The sequence below is a fragment of the Apteryx mantelli genome, chromosome 3 (genome assembly GCF_036417845.1).
Source record: "Apteryx mantelli isolate bAptMan1 chromosome 3, bAptMan1.hap1, whole genome shotgun sequence".
In the NCBI taxonomy this organism is placed as follows: domain Eukaryota; kingdom Metazoa; phylum Chordata; class Aves; order Apterygiformes; family Apterygidae; genus Apteryx; species Apteryx mantelli.
Genome location: NC_089980.1, coordinates 71,966,582 through 71,982,257, shown reverse-complemented (window position 1 = coordinate 71,982,257; position 15,676 = coordinate 71,966,582).

Genomic DNA, 15,676 nt, shown 5'->3' with positions numbered 1-15,676 from the left:
GAGACAAGGGAAAAGGGAAAGGAAAATGCCATGAATTTGTGGAGGGGGTATGGGAATTATCTCATCTGGCATTGGTCAACTTAAAAGTTGGCATCCATACCAAGCTACTCATCTTCACTCTTGTAGTCATTGCATCCTTCAGCAAGCAATTTCTCCCGTCTGATTATAGATGTCTGGAAGAAATGTAATGACTCTTCTGCCTCTCTCTCCTCTAATGAATGAGGCAACATAGCATAGGTATCTAGGTTAGACTAAACATCAAAATTTTAGACCATTCATCCAAAAATCAATTTATTTTCATCTACTCAATGAATCACACTCTATGTTTTTGTCAATCAGTTATAAAATCCACAGTGCTCCCACAGTGGATCAAGTACCCATTAGCATTGTAAGAAAATACATGATTTAAAGACACAAAACTTTTCTTTGGTGTTAGTTTATTTGTTTTGCTGTGTTTCTGGATTCTAAGCCACAGAGCTATGCTCCAAATTTTACATACAAGGATATTTCCGTAACAGCTCATTTTTCCAACTTCCACAGAGGTTAATTCAGTCTTCTCTAAGAACAGCCCACAGATTAGTCAAATTCTACAAGTAATGTTTCTTTTGCCTGACACAACCAGCTTGCTTCTCCCATGTAACAGACCTGTTTTCAGACAGACTTTGGGGAGTCCCCAGTGAGAGCCTGGAGTCTCCAGACTTCAGTGAGGCAGGCATGGATAGAGGAAGTAGGAAGGAAAAGGGATTTAGGTAAGAGACCATGGTTTGAACAAAGAGTACAGGAAACAATTTGGTTTACAAGGACAACAGGGAGGAAAGATGAAGACCCTGACAGACTTGGAAGAGGATTCAGGTTGGCATCATTTTGAGGTCCCTTGAGCATCACATGCAACAATGCTGAGATGAGCTGGGAGGTGACGCAGCACAGTGGGGCGAGGAAGGGGGCACACACAGCACCGTGAGGGTCAGGAGAGAAAGAAGGAGGCTGTGAAGGGATGGGCAGTGAAGGGAGTTGGAGGGAAGACCATATTAACACTACTTATCAAATCTGCCCCAGGCTGCTGCTTTCTCTTGTAAAGGTATCAACACCATGGAGAGCCAATTCAGTATATGTCAAGTAGAAGGCAATTTTGAAAGTTTATTGCATCATGGCTTTGAGAAGGAAGACTATATGGCTGTATTAGACATGGTTTAAGCAGCCTTAAAAATATGCAGAGATACAAGGATAAAGCATTAGATGAGGAAACAAATTCATTTTTTGTTAGACAGTGTTACCCTCATCTGGATGTTGAAACTTTACTGTTGTCTTGGTGATTTGACTCACTGCACTGTGCAAGACTTGTTTTTATTACTTCAGTAATTTAAATGAGGCATTTCAGTATAAGCTAGAGCTAAGGTAATAAACTATAATATATTTACATCTGTATAGACAAAAGTGGTTCTTAGCTGCTTTATTAAAATAATATTTTACTTGAGCTGTTACACATACTAGCATGCTGATTGTTTTTCCATGTTGTTTTCTGAATACAGCACTCTTCTGTTTCAGTATGCATGTATGAGTTCTCAGTTTCTTTTAATCCCTATGCAGACAATGAATTAATAAGTTATTAGTCAGCATATATACATATATGTATGTATATAGGATATGTATATCTATAGCAAAGATATATATATATATGTCTCAAAGATATAGTGTGTGTATACATACATACATACATACATATATATATCTTTGATCATGACACATGACATTTTCTCCAAAGATGTTCTATACTTTCTGTTGTTTCTATGGTGGGGAGTCTTTTGTACTGTCTACTTACCCTGTGCTGTTGTTTTTTACAAAAAGCAAGTAGAAAAGGCATGGAGAGTTGCCAAGGAACTAATACCTCAAGAGAAAATAAAAATAAAACTCAGGCATTTGGATCTGCTGTGCATTTAAAGTAAAAAACTATTCCATGCTAAAAGAGACCCAAGTTGGAGGACCTGCAATCTCATCAAGGCTCATAAACCTTTTCAATCACCTAACAAAAGTAGAGCATGAAATATTGCTTCCAGCTTGCCTGCAGCAACTTTTGCCCAATTAACTGAAGTTGCATTGATCTAGGCCCCATGCTCTCGTAGTCTAATTTTCAAGATGACGTCTTTAGTCATTCCATGGCAAGGCAACCCGAGTGTATCATAGTATTATTTTCCTAAGTTGGGGTTTGGGGTGAGGTGAATGGGTTACAGCTAAGAGATTTTGTAGTTGTGTTTCCCAACTGATTTTATTTGATTCCCAAGAAAAGTTAGTGGGCAGCTTAAATTTGTATTTTCAAAAGAAGAAAGCCTCAGGGGTCACATTTTTTTCAGATGCTTAGACAATAATGTGTAAATTGAACATATTTGCACTGCTGACCCTGGGAAAGATAAATGTGCTTTCTGGTTCAAAAAATGACAAATTCTATTCTCTATATATGGAAACTCATATTCTTGATGAACTTGCTTTCCTATGACACTCTTTGTTCAAGGCTGTTGATTGGTAAAAAATATCTGTTCATTATATCTTAAAGATAAAAATGCCAGTGTACCATAACAATCAATGTAATACACAGGAATGTTGACATTTGCTGCTTTTATCTGTATGTCTGCTTGAGCAGAAAATGCTTGAAGGCAAAAATAATGGTAAATCCATTGATGATCTAAAGAACACAATGGTTAAACACTTGTGGTACTTCATATGATAATTTTAATATATGTCCAGCCTATACTATGACAATAAAACAAGGTCTTCAATTCTGGTCTAGTATATAAAGCATTTATTTTCAAGTTCCTCTCTTGTTTTTAAATCTAGTGTAATTCAGAAGGCATTAGCATGTAACCAAGTTACAAACATTAAAAACAATGGATGATTAAAAGAAACATTACTAAGTCCAAACCAGAATTTTTGGTACATCTCCACAACAGAACCTTCAGTGTGATCCATATTGATAGAAATCCTTCATTCTCTTGCAAGAAGATGGATGTCTTACTTTACCTTCAATAAAAATAGCATTCAATAAAAGGGATATTGCTTGGCTCTTGATATTGCCAGGTTTGATAAAAGGGGGAGCGATGGTATGTATTATATTGAAGAAGATATCCAAATGTTAAATTTTAAACTATTTCTAAACAAGCACTTAATGAATGGCCAGGGATGACTGGGAAATGAATTCTAAGTGTACATTCTAAGTGTAAATTCAGTCAGAAACCTTATTTAAAAGAATTATCTCTTGGGGTCTAGAATCAAGCTTTTTCCTAAATATCGCTGTGTTATGTTTCAGTTTTTGTCACTGTTAATGTATCAGAGAATATTTAGAACAGATTAGCTTCCCATGAATGTACTCATATATTGTCAAAGATTTGAAAAAAAAAATTTAATCTCTTCCTCTGTTTCTTTCCTCTGTGCCTTTTTTGGCTAGGGAATAATTAGAGTTATAAACAAAGGTTAAAAAGTCCTATCTCTTCCAGGAATGAAGCATTCTAAAATTCCTTATTTCTCTTTCTGTTTAACTGGCAAAGCACCAGATTCTGTCATCAGTATTTATCCTGCGTAGCTCCTTACAACTTAATCTAAAGCCTGTTGAAGGCAATGGGAACCTTTCCCCTGAGCTCAGGGGGAATCATCTCTGCTTGTGCAGGCAGAGCAATTTCAAATTATTTCCACTGGTGATTTCAGTGGAAGTACTACTTGAAATCAGTAAGCTGTTCTGAGATCCAACACGACAGCTAAGGTTATGATGTCTTAAGTTACTATTATACTCTTCTGGCTGTATTTTAATAAACTAAAGTATTAACAGCTGCCAGGAAAACAACATATAAATGATTTTTTTCTTCTCTATTGAGAGTTAAGAAATTAAGAACAACTGTACAGCTTCTAAAGACTGTTTCATTACTAACCAACACTGGAGACATCTTAATGATTCTTCTTGTTTTATCTTCTGAAATGTTTATGTCAATAATGCAAGGTAGTTTACTCATTGTAACTCAGAAAAAAAAAGTTTTTATTTGGAGATTGTTTTTAATGATACAGGAACCACTTTTCAGATAAGACAAAGGGACAAAATCTGGAGAGGAGCTCAATAGAGACTGTTCCCACTACTTTAGTAAGAATTTGGAGTGTTTGGGCCTTTCTGAATCTGAGCTGTTCTGCAGAACATCAGACTTAAATCATACTGACTATTGAACCGAGCAGCATTGGGAGCCATTCCAGACAGACTAAAGCAAATCCCACTCCATTCTCCTTAGCTTAATGGATGGCTGCATTCAAGTCCATAACAAAAAAGGACAGGAAATGAAGGAAGAAAGTAATGATTGTAAATTCATGGCTTTTAATGATTTATATTCTTCATCCTTATCCCTTCGTGTAGTGGGGATTATCTCCACACACACATTTTCACATAATGTGTGTGCTACATAAAAACACTACTTGGAAAAATGAGTTTCCAGTTAAATTCTTAACATGTTTTTGAAAATACTTGTTTGCAGTATAAGAACTCCAAGTCCCGGTTTCCACCATCTTTTCCACACCCATTTCCTTTTGATCTGATAATTTTAATTTTAATAAATTTAATGCTTCTTTCATATTTTTCAAGTTTTCCAGTTTAATTTGTCTTCCCTTTGTACCTCCTTCTGCCTTCTTTTCTTTCCTTCTCCCAGCGCTATGACTACTCTTGCCATTTTTTCATTCTGTAAAAGTCTTTCCATTTCCCTTCTCTTTGTTATTTACTTCTGTTTCCACCTCTTCTGCACTTCTTTGGTTTTATCCATCCAGCTTTCTTCCACCGCTCCTCCTTCAACATCTCTACCTTTTTTTCCAGCAGCCTTTTTCTGAACCTCCCACCTCCTGAGATTTCCTATATCTTCTTAATCACTCCACAGAAGTATTTCTTTTGCCACCTCATACTTTCACCCTTCTTGCTGAATGCCAGTTTGGTGTTTGCACTCCTCATTGTCTACATGCGCCTTGTTTGCTAAGATGATGTGTGAAATTCCCGTGCAGGGTGGATTCAGTTGCCTATTATTGTGCAAGGAAAAGGTGGAGAGGGAGCGCTGCATGCCTGGGAGACAGAAAGATGACTAGGGAGCCATTTTTGTGGTCTGTAGACAAAGTACTGTTTCCTTTTTCATCCTGCTCCAAAAATGAATTAGGCAATAATGGCAGAGATGGGGAAGAAGAATGTTTTGCAAGCAGAGAGAGAGAAGAGTACCCATAGGAACACCCACTCTAAATATCTAAATGCATTCTTCTTTTTTGGAATATTATTTAATGATATACAAAATAAGTTTACTGACATGTTAATATTTCTAGCATACTATTTTAAATCCCCTAGGACTGTTATCTGTAAGTGGTATTCTAGTGTTACAGATTCCATTTTCATGGGGTAGACACTGTAGTCAGTCAACTAACATGTCTCATCCATAACTTGAATGGCATTTACCTAGCATCAGAGACAAGGCAGCGCTTCCCACAGTTCCATGCACTGCTCCACTGAGACTTGAAGTAAAGATCCCAAGGCAGATGTCCAGAGTTACGATGTTATAATGGTGAAACCAAGTCACGGAGAACTGGACTCCAATAACTTAGAACACAAAAGAACACGTATATTAGATCATTGCTTTAAGGACATATTTGAGTTGCTGAGTCACTACCTCTAACTAGTCTGCCAAATACCTCTAGTTTGATAAATTACTTACAGTATTAACATTGTGAAATCAATAAGCAGCACCAACATTTGTCCGAATTTCCTTTTATTTTTGAAAAAATAAATAAATACGTACAGGATAAATTCGACAAAAGTTAGCCACAGGAAGACATTTCAACATTATAATGAAAATAGCAAACTTCAAAAGAATTATTGTATTTTTTAAATTAATCTTTGTGGATTATCAAAAAGATAATTAAACTAAGTTCAGTTGTTTTCTTACTAGGGTTTTATTTGGAATTTATTCTTTAACCCTCTGCATTCTCATGATTGCTCATTTCTAATGAAAATAATTTAAAATCCCAAATTAAGAAGGTTAAATGGGAATGATATTCAAGCTTCTTTAAACTTCAGGAATCTTGAATATTTGAATTTGTATCTGTATTTACATTAAATTCAGTGGTTTCTGTCACTGTTTATAGCAATGGATTTCAGAGGTTAAGAGTGTGTATATTCTATTAATAAGTATCTGAGTAGTTTTTATTTCTTTTACCTTAGAAGCAAGTATATTAACTTAATATATGCTATAATGTAACATTTAGAGCATGTAGGTAGTAGCAGCTCTCATGTTTAGCTGGAACTTAAAGTTGAAATATGAAGTGAACCACAGGAACATGGCATTAGTTACAGTTCCTATGTTGTGGGATCTGTCATCTCCTTGTGTATCTTGGTCACAGGCAAAGTTTGCTCCTTGCTTCAGTAAGTAACACGCGATTTCTTCTCATCAGCTGGAATTTGTTGTGGGTAAGCTACTGGCTTTTGCAGTAGTCTAGGAGTTTCACCGAGCAATTCTGCATAGTGTCTTCCTAACCATAGCCCTGGGGAGACGGCCGTGGTATGTGGGGGATTGGGTTACTGATTACCCCTACATTTAAACTCCTCCTAACATTCAGCGTTCTGGCAGTCAGAGGTACAGTCCGGAGGTTTACTTCGTATATCTAAATATAATGTAATGCTTAGGGAAGTAAAACAAACAGTCTCCAGATCCCAACAAAAGAGTGAAGGAGGCGCCTTTACTGAGAGGAGGACTGGTCCGTATTTCCCAAACAAAAATGGAAAATAGCGCTTAAAAATTATCAAAAAGTTAGAGGTGAGTTTTTTTCTTTTCTTTTTTTTTTAATGAAAAGGTTTTGACTGACTTTTTTCATGTAATACATTTTGTTCTTTTTTATTGTGTTTGGAGAACTTGAATAGAATTCAGAGAAATGACTATAGAACATGTGCATGTAACAGAAGTTTGGAGGAATGAGGGAAGGAAGGAAAAAATTTAAATAGTAAGAATGAAACATCAAAATTTCACATGGAGTAACTGAAAAATATTTTCTTTTTTCTTTGCATGGTTTTCTGTGACCCGTCAAGCCCCAATTTCAAGTTAGAGAAATAGACATTCCTTGTACCTCCCCCCCACCCCAAATGTTTCCTGGCCTTATGTGTTCATCATTAAGAAACACAAGCTCAACTGTTTTTCTTATACACGCTCTCTTAAATTAAGGAAAAAGACATAAACTACAACCGAAGTGTAACACTAAAAGAGATTAGTGGGTTCATTTCCTCTGAGGGTTTGTCTTAGGACATTTTACTGTCTCTTATTCTAAAAAAATTGAAGAGAATAAATAATTTTTCATAAAGAATGTAAAAGACATTGAAAAATTAAGTGTGACTTGGGCTATGACAAGTTATAAGCATATTCTGCAAACATGCTCCCTACTAATTGGGAAATTCACTCTACATACATGTTGCAATACCAGTAGGTGCCTTCTTGCCTCTATGATGAGAGTCATAACAGTACTTAGATACACTAAACTAAATTGAAAACATATGCATTTAGCTCAGCTTTCACAATGAATTAAGCATGTTCAGATGGCAGACTAGGTCTTCCATTACAATTCTGAATTACAGCAGTCAAAAAAGCTTGTGTGTGTTTCTCCCGCACTGACTTATTTCCTCTGTTCTGCAGCTGTTCTGTGCAAAGCCACCACTGATATCTCCCCTTATCCCCCACAATCACAAAAATATATTCTCTTTCTATTTATCACTCTCTTAATGGAGCTCTGGCTTTACTTTTTAGTTGTTTTAACTGCACAGGTTCTTATGATTTTATGTTCTATCTGTGAAAGGAAAAGATGCAAAAAAAGGAGTAGCCAGGAGGTCTGCAGAGCTGTGGATTCCTAAACCATCTTCTGGAAAAGTCAAAGTTTGATTAAGGCAAATACACATTCACCTAGCAAATCTGAACCCATTTTGGCTTAGCTAGTGACGTTCCTTCGAGTAAATAAATTATTACTTATTTCAGATAAACTACTTTCCCTCACAGCTTTTCCTTTAGTTGCAGCTCCTAACAAGGATGTTGTATCAGTGTAAAATCAAGGGAGAGTAAAATAGGGTGGCTTCAGTGGAGGTTCTAGAGTTAGATGATACAGTTTCAAAGAGAAGTGAGTAGAGGTATTATTCCCAGAGGGGAGTTCAGTGAGATGGCCATGGTTTGAAAGTAGACACATAACAATATATATTATGATAGTCTTTCATTACTCTCCACATTTTCCTTAAGGCCCCAGTTTTACCCAGTGCTGAGAGTCTATACATATCCTGGTAAGAATCGGGATTATTTGTAGGATCTGAGATGCTTATTCACTGTGCACTGTACTTACAACCAGTGAGAAAGGAGGAACAAGGCATAGGGACGGGGTTGAAGGGAGAGAAAAAACTAGTTCAAGGAAGCCAAGTATCACTATGGAGAACTGTATTTGCTTCCTGCCTCTGCCATACAGTTCTTTAAACTGAAAAATTCATGATTAGTTGCTGTATTTCCCCTTCCGCAATAGTTTTTACCAGGAGAAAGGCTGAGCACTCACAACTACACCTGAGCTCAACAGCAATGTACCTTCAAAATATGCAAGTGCTATAAACATGCCATGAAAATCACCATTATAACAACCACGGAAGACTATGTCCTAAGAATATCAGGCTGGGCAGTTAATATATGGACACTTTTTTGTAATTTTGCCTTTAATCTCTGTGTATGTCAATTCCCTATTTGGAAAATAAGGATAAGGCAATGTATGCTCCCAAGGGTGTTGTGTTATCAAGTATTCACATATTATGGTGACAGCAGTTTAAAAGGTACTTTGAAATTGAGTGCAGTTTGGGTTTTTTTTGCTCAGAGATCACACACTTAAAGGGAAGCACTTTTTTTTATTTTAACTAACAGTTCTTGTATTGGTAGGGGCTTGGCAGTCTGAGGCATGAGTTTGATCATTGGTCTGAAATCACACCAAACACTGCCCTATTTAGTTCAGCTTTTAAAGGGTACCTGGCTCATTCATTTCAGGGAACTGTAGGCTGCCAGGCCAGATGTTATCTGTGTCCATCCATTACAGGCTTCAGGCTCAAGAAACAGGCTGTTTCTTGCTTGCACTATGGATCCTGTAGACTTCGGAAGGCATATGACCCTTGCTTTTTGTTCACTCAGTAAAGTGAGGGTCCTATAGAACAGATAGCATATGCACATGTAATTGATAATTATGCATATGCACAAGCAATTGAATTAAAATTAAAAAGGTAGTTCAAATTCTCACCTACCTTTGCAACCAATGATGTTGTTTATTTATTGAATAGTGTAAATAATTGAATAATTTATTGAAAGTGTATTTCCTAGAATTGCAAGAACCTTTTCTCATATCTTAAAAAAAAAAAACACTTTGCAATATTGCCTTAGAACGCTGCTGTGTAACTCTTGTGATTTCAGCCTGAATACAGTGAAAAGTTTTATAACAGAAATTGATAGGTATCTAATCTCAAACACTGTACTATCTCATTTTTTTCTTTCATTTTCTTAAAAGTCACGGGGGGGTTATACATCTGTAGATGTTTATTGGCTTCACACTACAGCTCTGAGAATCACAAGCTTTTCTGCTCTGACAACCTTTTTGAATTAATGTTGCACTTGTGTTTAGCATCTAATTTTCATTTTGCATGACAGATGTATATTATTTTTATGACATGGGAAGAAGCTAATTGATTATGATTAATGTGCAGTTATTTCCATTTCTGTGTGATCCTGCGATTTTGTTACCACTTGTGTGGTTTTTAAAAAGAATGATGAATGAACTGCATAATGTTCACTTTGGTTTTAGTTCTGATAAGCATCCAAATATTTTGATGCTTACTCAAAGCTGATCCAAAGTTTCCTAGGCTCTTGAGTCTGCAAAACTAGTCTGAAAACTTAGACAAAGAAGGGCTTTCCTCATGAGGCTTCCAGTTGTTCCACTAATGGAACCTGATGGAAATACCATGAGGTCAGCTTTTCTTCCAGTGTTCCAAATCTCTAACATCTGGGCAGAAATCGGAAGTGAGAAACCCTGCCCAGAATTAGTATTATAGGAAAAGTTGGGTTCTAAAAATAGGGCAAGAAAGACTGTTTTTTATCTTTTCAAAACTGTTTAACCCATGACTAAAGAAAAAAAAAAATCAAGAAGCCAAAATTACAGCAGAATCAGGTTAATTGGTACCAGAAACAATAGCCTACATGGCTAAAACCCTTTGCTCCTTAGAATTTGGTTGTCTGCTAAGTGCTCTATTTGCAGCAAAATTCAAATTTGGTAACATTTTAGAAGCTTTCGGGGATAAGTGTTTATCCTCATTCCAGTCAGGTATTTATTCACATGTGCTAGGGTAGTGCACAGATCCTGATAGGCAAAGGTTATCTCAGCTTTGTACAAAAAATCCATGTGCTTACTCTAATTATTAATATTCTGTGGGAAAGGGGAGACACTAGCTATCAATGTTATCTTCTTCAAATAGCTCTAGTTTCAGGGTAAATCTACAGTGAAGGTGGGGAGTTAAAGCTGACATTAAACTTAGGTGATCACATTGAAATGACTTGCAGCCACACAGACACATATTTAGGCAAAAGAATTGGATAGCTTAAATGCTTTCTACACTCTTGGTTGATATACATGAAGTTCAAAGAATACTGACTTTGTAGAAATGAATGGTCACTTTTAATGCAGCCCTGATTTTCAATAAACTCATGATCTTCTATATACTGTGCTTCTTCCCACTGTGCCATGTATCATACCAAGAATCACCAGCTTTCGCTGCTTATCCTTTAATTTTATGAGCTCTTGCCAACCAGGTTTATCTTTCTATTCAAATACCAGAAACTAGCTCAGATCAGACCACTCATAGGTGTTCATTGATGATACCAACACTATCTTACAAAAAAATTCATAGCAGTAAAGTGTTTCACCATGTAATGTGAGCTTTAATCCAAGTTCATTGACCTGAAGCTGGGAAAATGTTCTGAGGTTCCTCTTCTTCATGAGAGAAATAAAAGTTCAGGAAGCCTTTATAAGCAGGCAAGCAAGAACCTCCAATTCCCCCTGCCTGCTGCCCCAGAACAGAGATGTATTTACGAACACCAGTGACAGCATGCTCCAGCAGGCTAATGTTTAGGACCCCCAGAGTGCTTGATCAAGGGTGAGGAATTGAAATGGGCTCATTAAGACAGATTAAAACCTGAAATGTTTTGTGAAAACCGTCCAAATTAGTTTGCTGCCCAGTCTGTCTCTTGCTTTGCTTGAGATCACAGACTTCACAACATTTTACAAAGTGCAATGTATAAAGGCACTGTACATATCATGCTCTCAGCACTTCATCAAAGACATTTCATCTGGCACAAAGCACATCATTTTAGCCATTGGTAACTTTGCTGACAGGAAACATTTCATAACCTAAGCTTTTATACACATGAAAATATACAGAGGAAGTATCAATGAGGCAAAGATATGAGCATATGCTAGCCCTTGAGCTTCTGAGTATGCATTTTAAACCTACATTAGGGTTACAGTTCACTTTATGCTTGTCTTCAGGAGACATAACATTAAATACAAGAACATATATGTCAGTGCAAACATTTATAGGCAGTCACTCATTACTAACTTTACTCAGTCCTGTTTCTTCTAATTCCCTTACCCTTCCAGTTCCTGCAAGTCCATGATTTCTTGGTACTGTGGTTAGGCACAGTAACTGCATGCCATTTCCCCCTACTTACTGGGTCACCAGTCCAGAAGAAACATTCACTCACCCAGCAATCAGGCATTCCTGAAAAGCACACAGATGAAACCACTGCATTAATGACCAGAATGAAAAGTGACTTGCCACCTCTTCAGCCTCTTAGTAATGGGAACAAGGTATCTGCACAGCATCTCAAATGTGAGGGGAAAACATTTCTGCAAAAACAGGAATTGACCAAAGAAAAGGCCCAGCTTGTTCCTGTTCTCACCTCCTCTGCATCTGAAACAGAAAGGTAGGGCTCTTATTAATCTCCCAAATAAGGAAAAAGCAGAAGAGAGGATATGTTTGGAGAACTCCTAGCAGGCCCTCAGAAGAAAAGCCAAGAAGTTCAGACAGAGTCTCCTCCGACTATGAAAGATGGGACTATGACCCAGCCAGGGGCAAACAAGCCAACCCTGAGGGCTGATTAAACAGTCTTGAGGGAGATAGAAGACCCTAGAAAAGGAGGAGTTGCAGGATTTTAAAGATTTATTTAAAAGCATAATGAAACAGAGTCCTTCTCTGCTATATCTCAACAGTCTGAAGCAACCCTTGAATGACAAGTATGGGGAACAGCAGTTCACACCAGTGCAGGTCCTTCACCTTTCAGATCAAAGCTCAGACTTTGATCCTCAAAACCAACTTCTGGGAGCTCACCTTTGAACTTTCAAACTCAGCTGGGGGTATCTATCATGTTTTCTCCAAGACAGGAGAATGGCCAGGCAGAAAGCCAGGAATGGCTGTAGAGTGCAAGCCAAATTTTGTTTGTCTTTGGACTTTTTGAGAATGCATATGATCTTGAATTTTCTTGATAAGTTTATAGCATTACGCTATTTATTTTAAGCTTCCTTTTTATTGTTGTGGGTTCAAGTGTTTTCTCTCTTGGACTGTTACAGGCACTAAAGTTTTAGTATTTGCACTTCTTTGAAAAATAAACACAGGTTTTCCTAAATGTGATTGATATAATAAGGAGGAAAGTTTCAAAACAAAAGTTCCAAGAAAAGTCCTGTCTCAAACATTAAAGTACCTAGATACAAAATATGAAATTTCACATTATTATTTCATGAAACATTCTTTAGCATTCTTATAAAATATTTCCTGAGAGGTCCATGGAATGTTGCATGAAACATAAAGAAATCATCCTAACTCTAAGTTTAACAAAACATATGAACAAAGCCATAAAAAATCAGGCCTATAAATTTCTTATGAAATATTTCACTAATCTTCTCAGAATATTCATGACATATGCTGGAATAACAGAATATCCTATCCCTGTATCTAAATATTCAGTTACCATAGCTTGTGGTTTAACAAAAATAAGCATAAAGCAACATTGCCACTACAGACAAAGTAAGATATGAATAAAAAGCACTGCTCTCTGTTCTGTTGGAATCCCCCACTATTTGCCCATACAAGGAATGTTTCGTTGGTGGATTATAGCAATGTCTCCCAGACCTTGGTGAAATTTTTCCTCTTACTCATATTTTGCAAAACAGAGCACACAATGTTAACCTGAGACAGGTATTGTAAGGTAGCCTGCAGTCTCACTCCGAGACAGTGAACTTAAAATCACTTTAACCTACGCACACAAACTTTCACTCTTGTCTAAACAGCAGTGTGACACATATCTGAGAGCAGGCTTCCTCAGCTATGACAGTAGTAGTAGATTAATTCTCTCAAAATTACAAAGGGAACATTAACATCATTCATGTACATATTGGTCTTGAAAGCAAATATTCATTCTTTAATCAGATACAAGTGGTGAATTCCCAGTCTTGAACCTTTCAGTATCATCCTATGTTAATAGGGATTAATGTGTCATGGTGATTAACCACATTATGGAAGTCAGCAAGAAATATCTATGTCTATTAAAGAGATCATTGTCCTTGCAAAGAATATGTTTCAACAATGATGTTAGGCCTCATAATTGACACCAATAATGTCTTTTTCAAAAAAGTAGCCCTCTCCAACTACTTGCTCCATACCAAGTTGTTTCACTGCTGATTAAAGGCAGATGTGGCACAGTGAGCTGCTGCCAGCTAATGAGGACCATTTGCTACTCAAGTTTGCTGTTTGCTGCTCTGCAGCTCTGAGACAGTCTCCAGCAAAACACTACTTTGTCATCCAGGAAATCTGCAGCGCACATTATCCTCACCAGACAGCATAGTCATTTCTCACCAGACAATATTTGGTTTTGAAATCCAAAAGTACTTCTGCTGTGAAGGAGAAAGCTCCTTCAAGAAGCAGCTGTTAGGAGCAGTTGTTCTTGTTCTCCCTTGCAGTAGGGTGGAGCTCTGCTTTGATATAAAATGTCTCCAGTTGCGTGGTTTTTGACAAACAAAATTTAAGCCACTTGGTGTGGGACCATCAAACATTTTGCTCAGAAGCTTTTATTTGAGATCTGACTAGTGTTCCTGATATAAAATACTGTTTCTGCTGTTCTGGATAGCAATTTGAGAACAGTGATGACTGAGATACCATATGATAACAAATTGAGAACAGGATAATTAACTAAAAACCAGATAGCTCAATGAAAGCATGGCAGGAAAGAAATCTCTTTTTTTTTTTGTTTGTTTGACTCCACATTCTGGAACTGCAGTCACCTCTACATACCTAGTAGGGTAGGAAGATGCAAGTTTCCAACATATCCAGAAGATAAGCACTACACCCATAGCACTAATTCTGCATCAACAGCAGATTGATATCTTCCAGATGCTCTTGACTTACATGCACATCATATACACACTGAGTCCAATATGCCCAGGAGTTATTGAGCTTAATCTTCAACTGATCAGCACATAAGCAGTGAGTCCTACGCATTCTGTATGCATAAACTTTGCTGTGCATGTGATGCAAATGCAATCTGTGCATGCGCAGTAAGCTCAGCTGTCTGCAAACTGACTGCACACAATACAGTAGGGCTTACGTGCATCGATGCATTCAACTTATTGCAAATGCCATGTCCGGTTGCTCCACACAGACTTTAGACATCCTGAAATAGAGTAGTTTGCTACTGAAAGCAGCAGGGCAGTAGATTGCAAGTCTTAGAGAAAAGCTGGCACATGCGCCTACCTGTGTCCTCTGCTATGTCTCCCACAGTTCCCTGTGGAGAACAGCTCAAAAGACATCAGATGCAGCAGCAGGGTGGAAAGCAGTGCAATACCTACTCAGACTACAAAGTTCTTAAAATGGAGAAAAGGCCTACCACCTACAAAGTCCTTTATGCTGCCTTCAAGCTGCAGCTGGCCACACAGATTTGGCTATGTCAGGACAATTTAGCAATGGCAGTTCGTGGGCCCATGTTCAGTGCCAGTAAGTCACAATGTAAGCAAGCCTACAGCTTTTTGTTTTAAAGACAGATAGTAAAAATTGACTACAATGAGTGAATATTAATGTTCAGCATAAAGTTCATGAAAAATTTAGTGGTTTATTTTTTTAAATAGGAACTCTGTTTGCTTTTAACTGATATTGCATGCTGATAGCTTCATTGAATAATTCACTTTGCCAAGTCTTCTCTTCCCCCATCCTCATAATCCTGCCAGCTCAGAACCAAGTAGTATTGTGAAAATGTTGGACTTCTTTCATGACCTGCTTTTTGTTGTCTTTCACATGCTATCATTTCAATGCTTTCACACTTAGCTGTAGTGCAGTACTGTGTCCCGCAGAGGTTAACTGAATAAAACTCAGGATCATTAGCAAACAGTGCAAACTACCATCCTCCCAAAATGCTGCCCAGGAAACAGGTGTGAGGCACGGGCCAGCACTGCCTGTTAGGATGGCACACAGCCCTGTATCCTTGAGAAAAGTGGCCAGAGGTGCGCTGCCCCCACCTACCTAGCTGCCACTCCAACTATGGCGTGTTGCATGGATCAGAGAAAAATAGCATTTGGGGTCTGTGTCCCC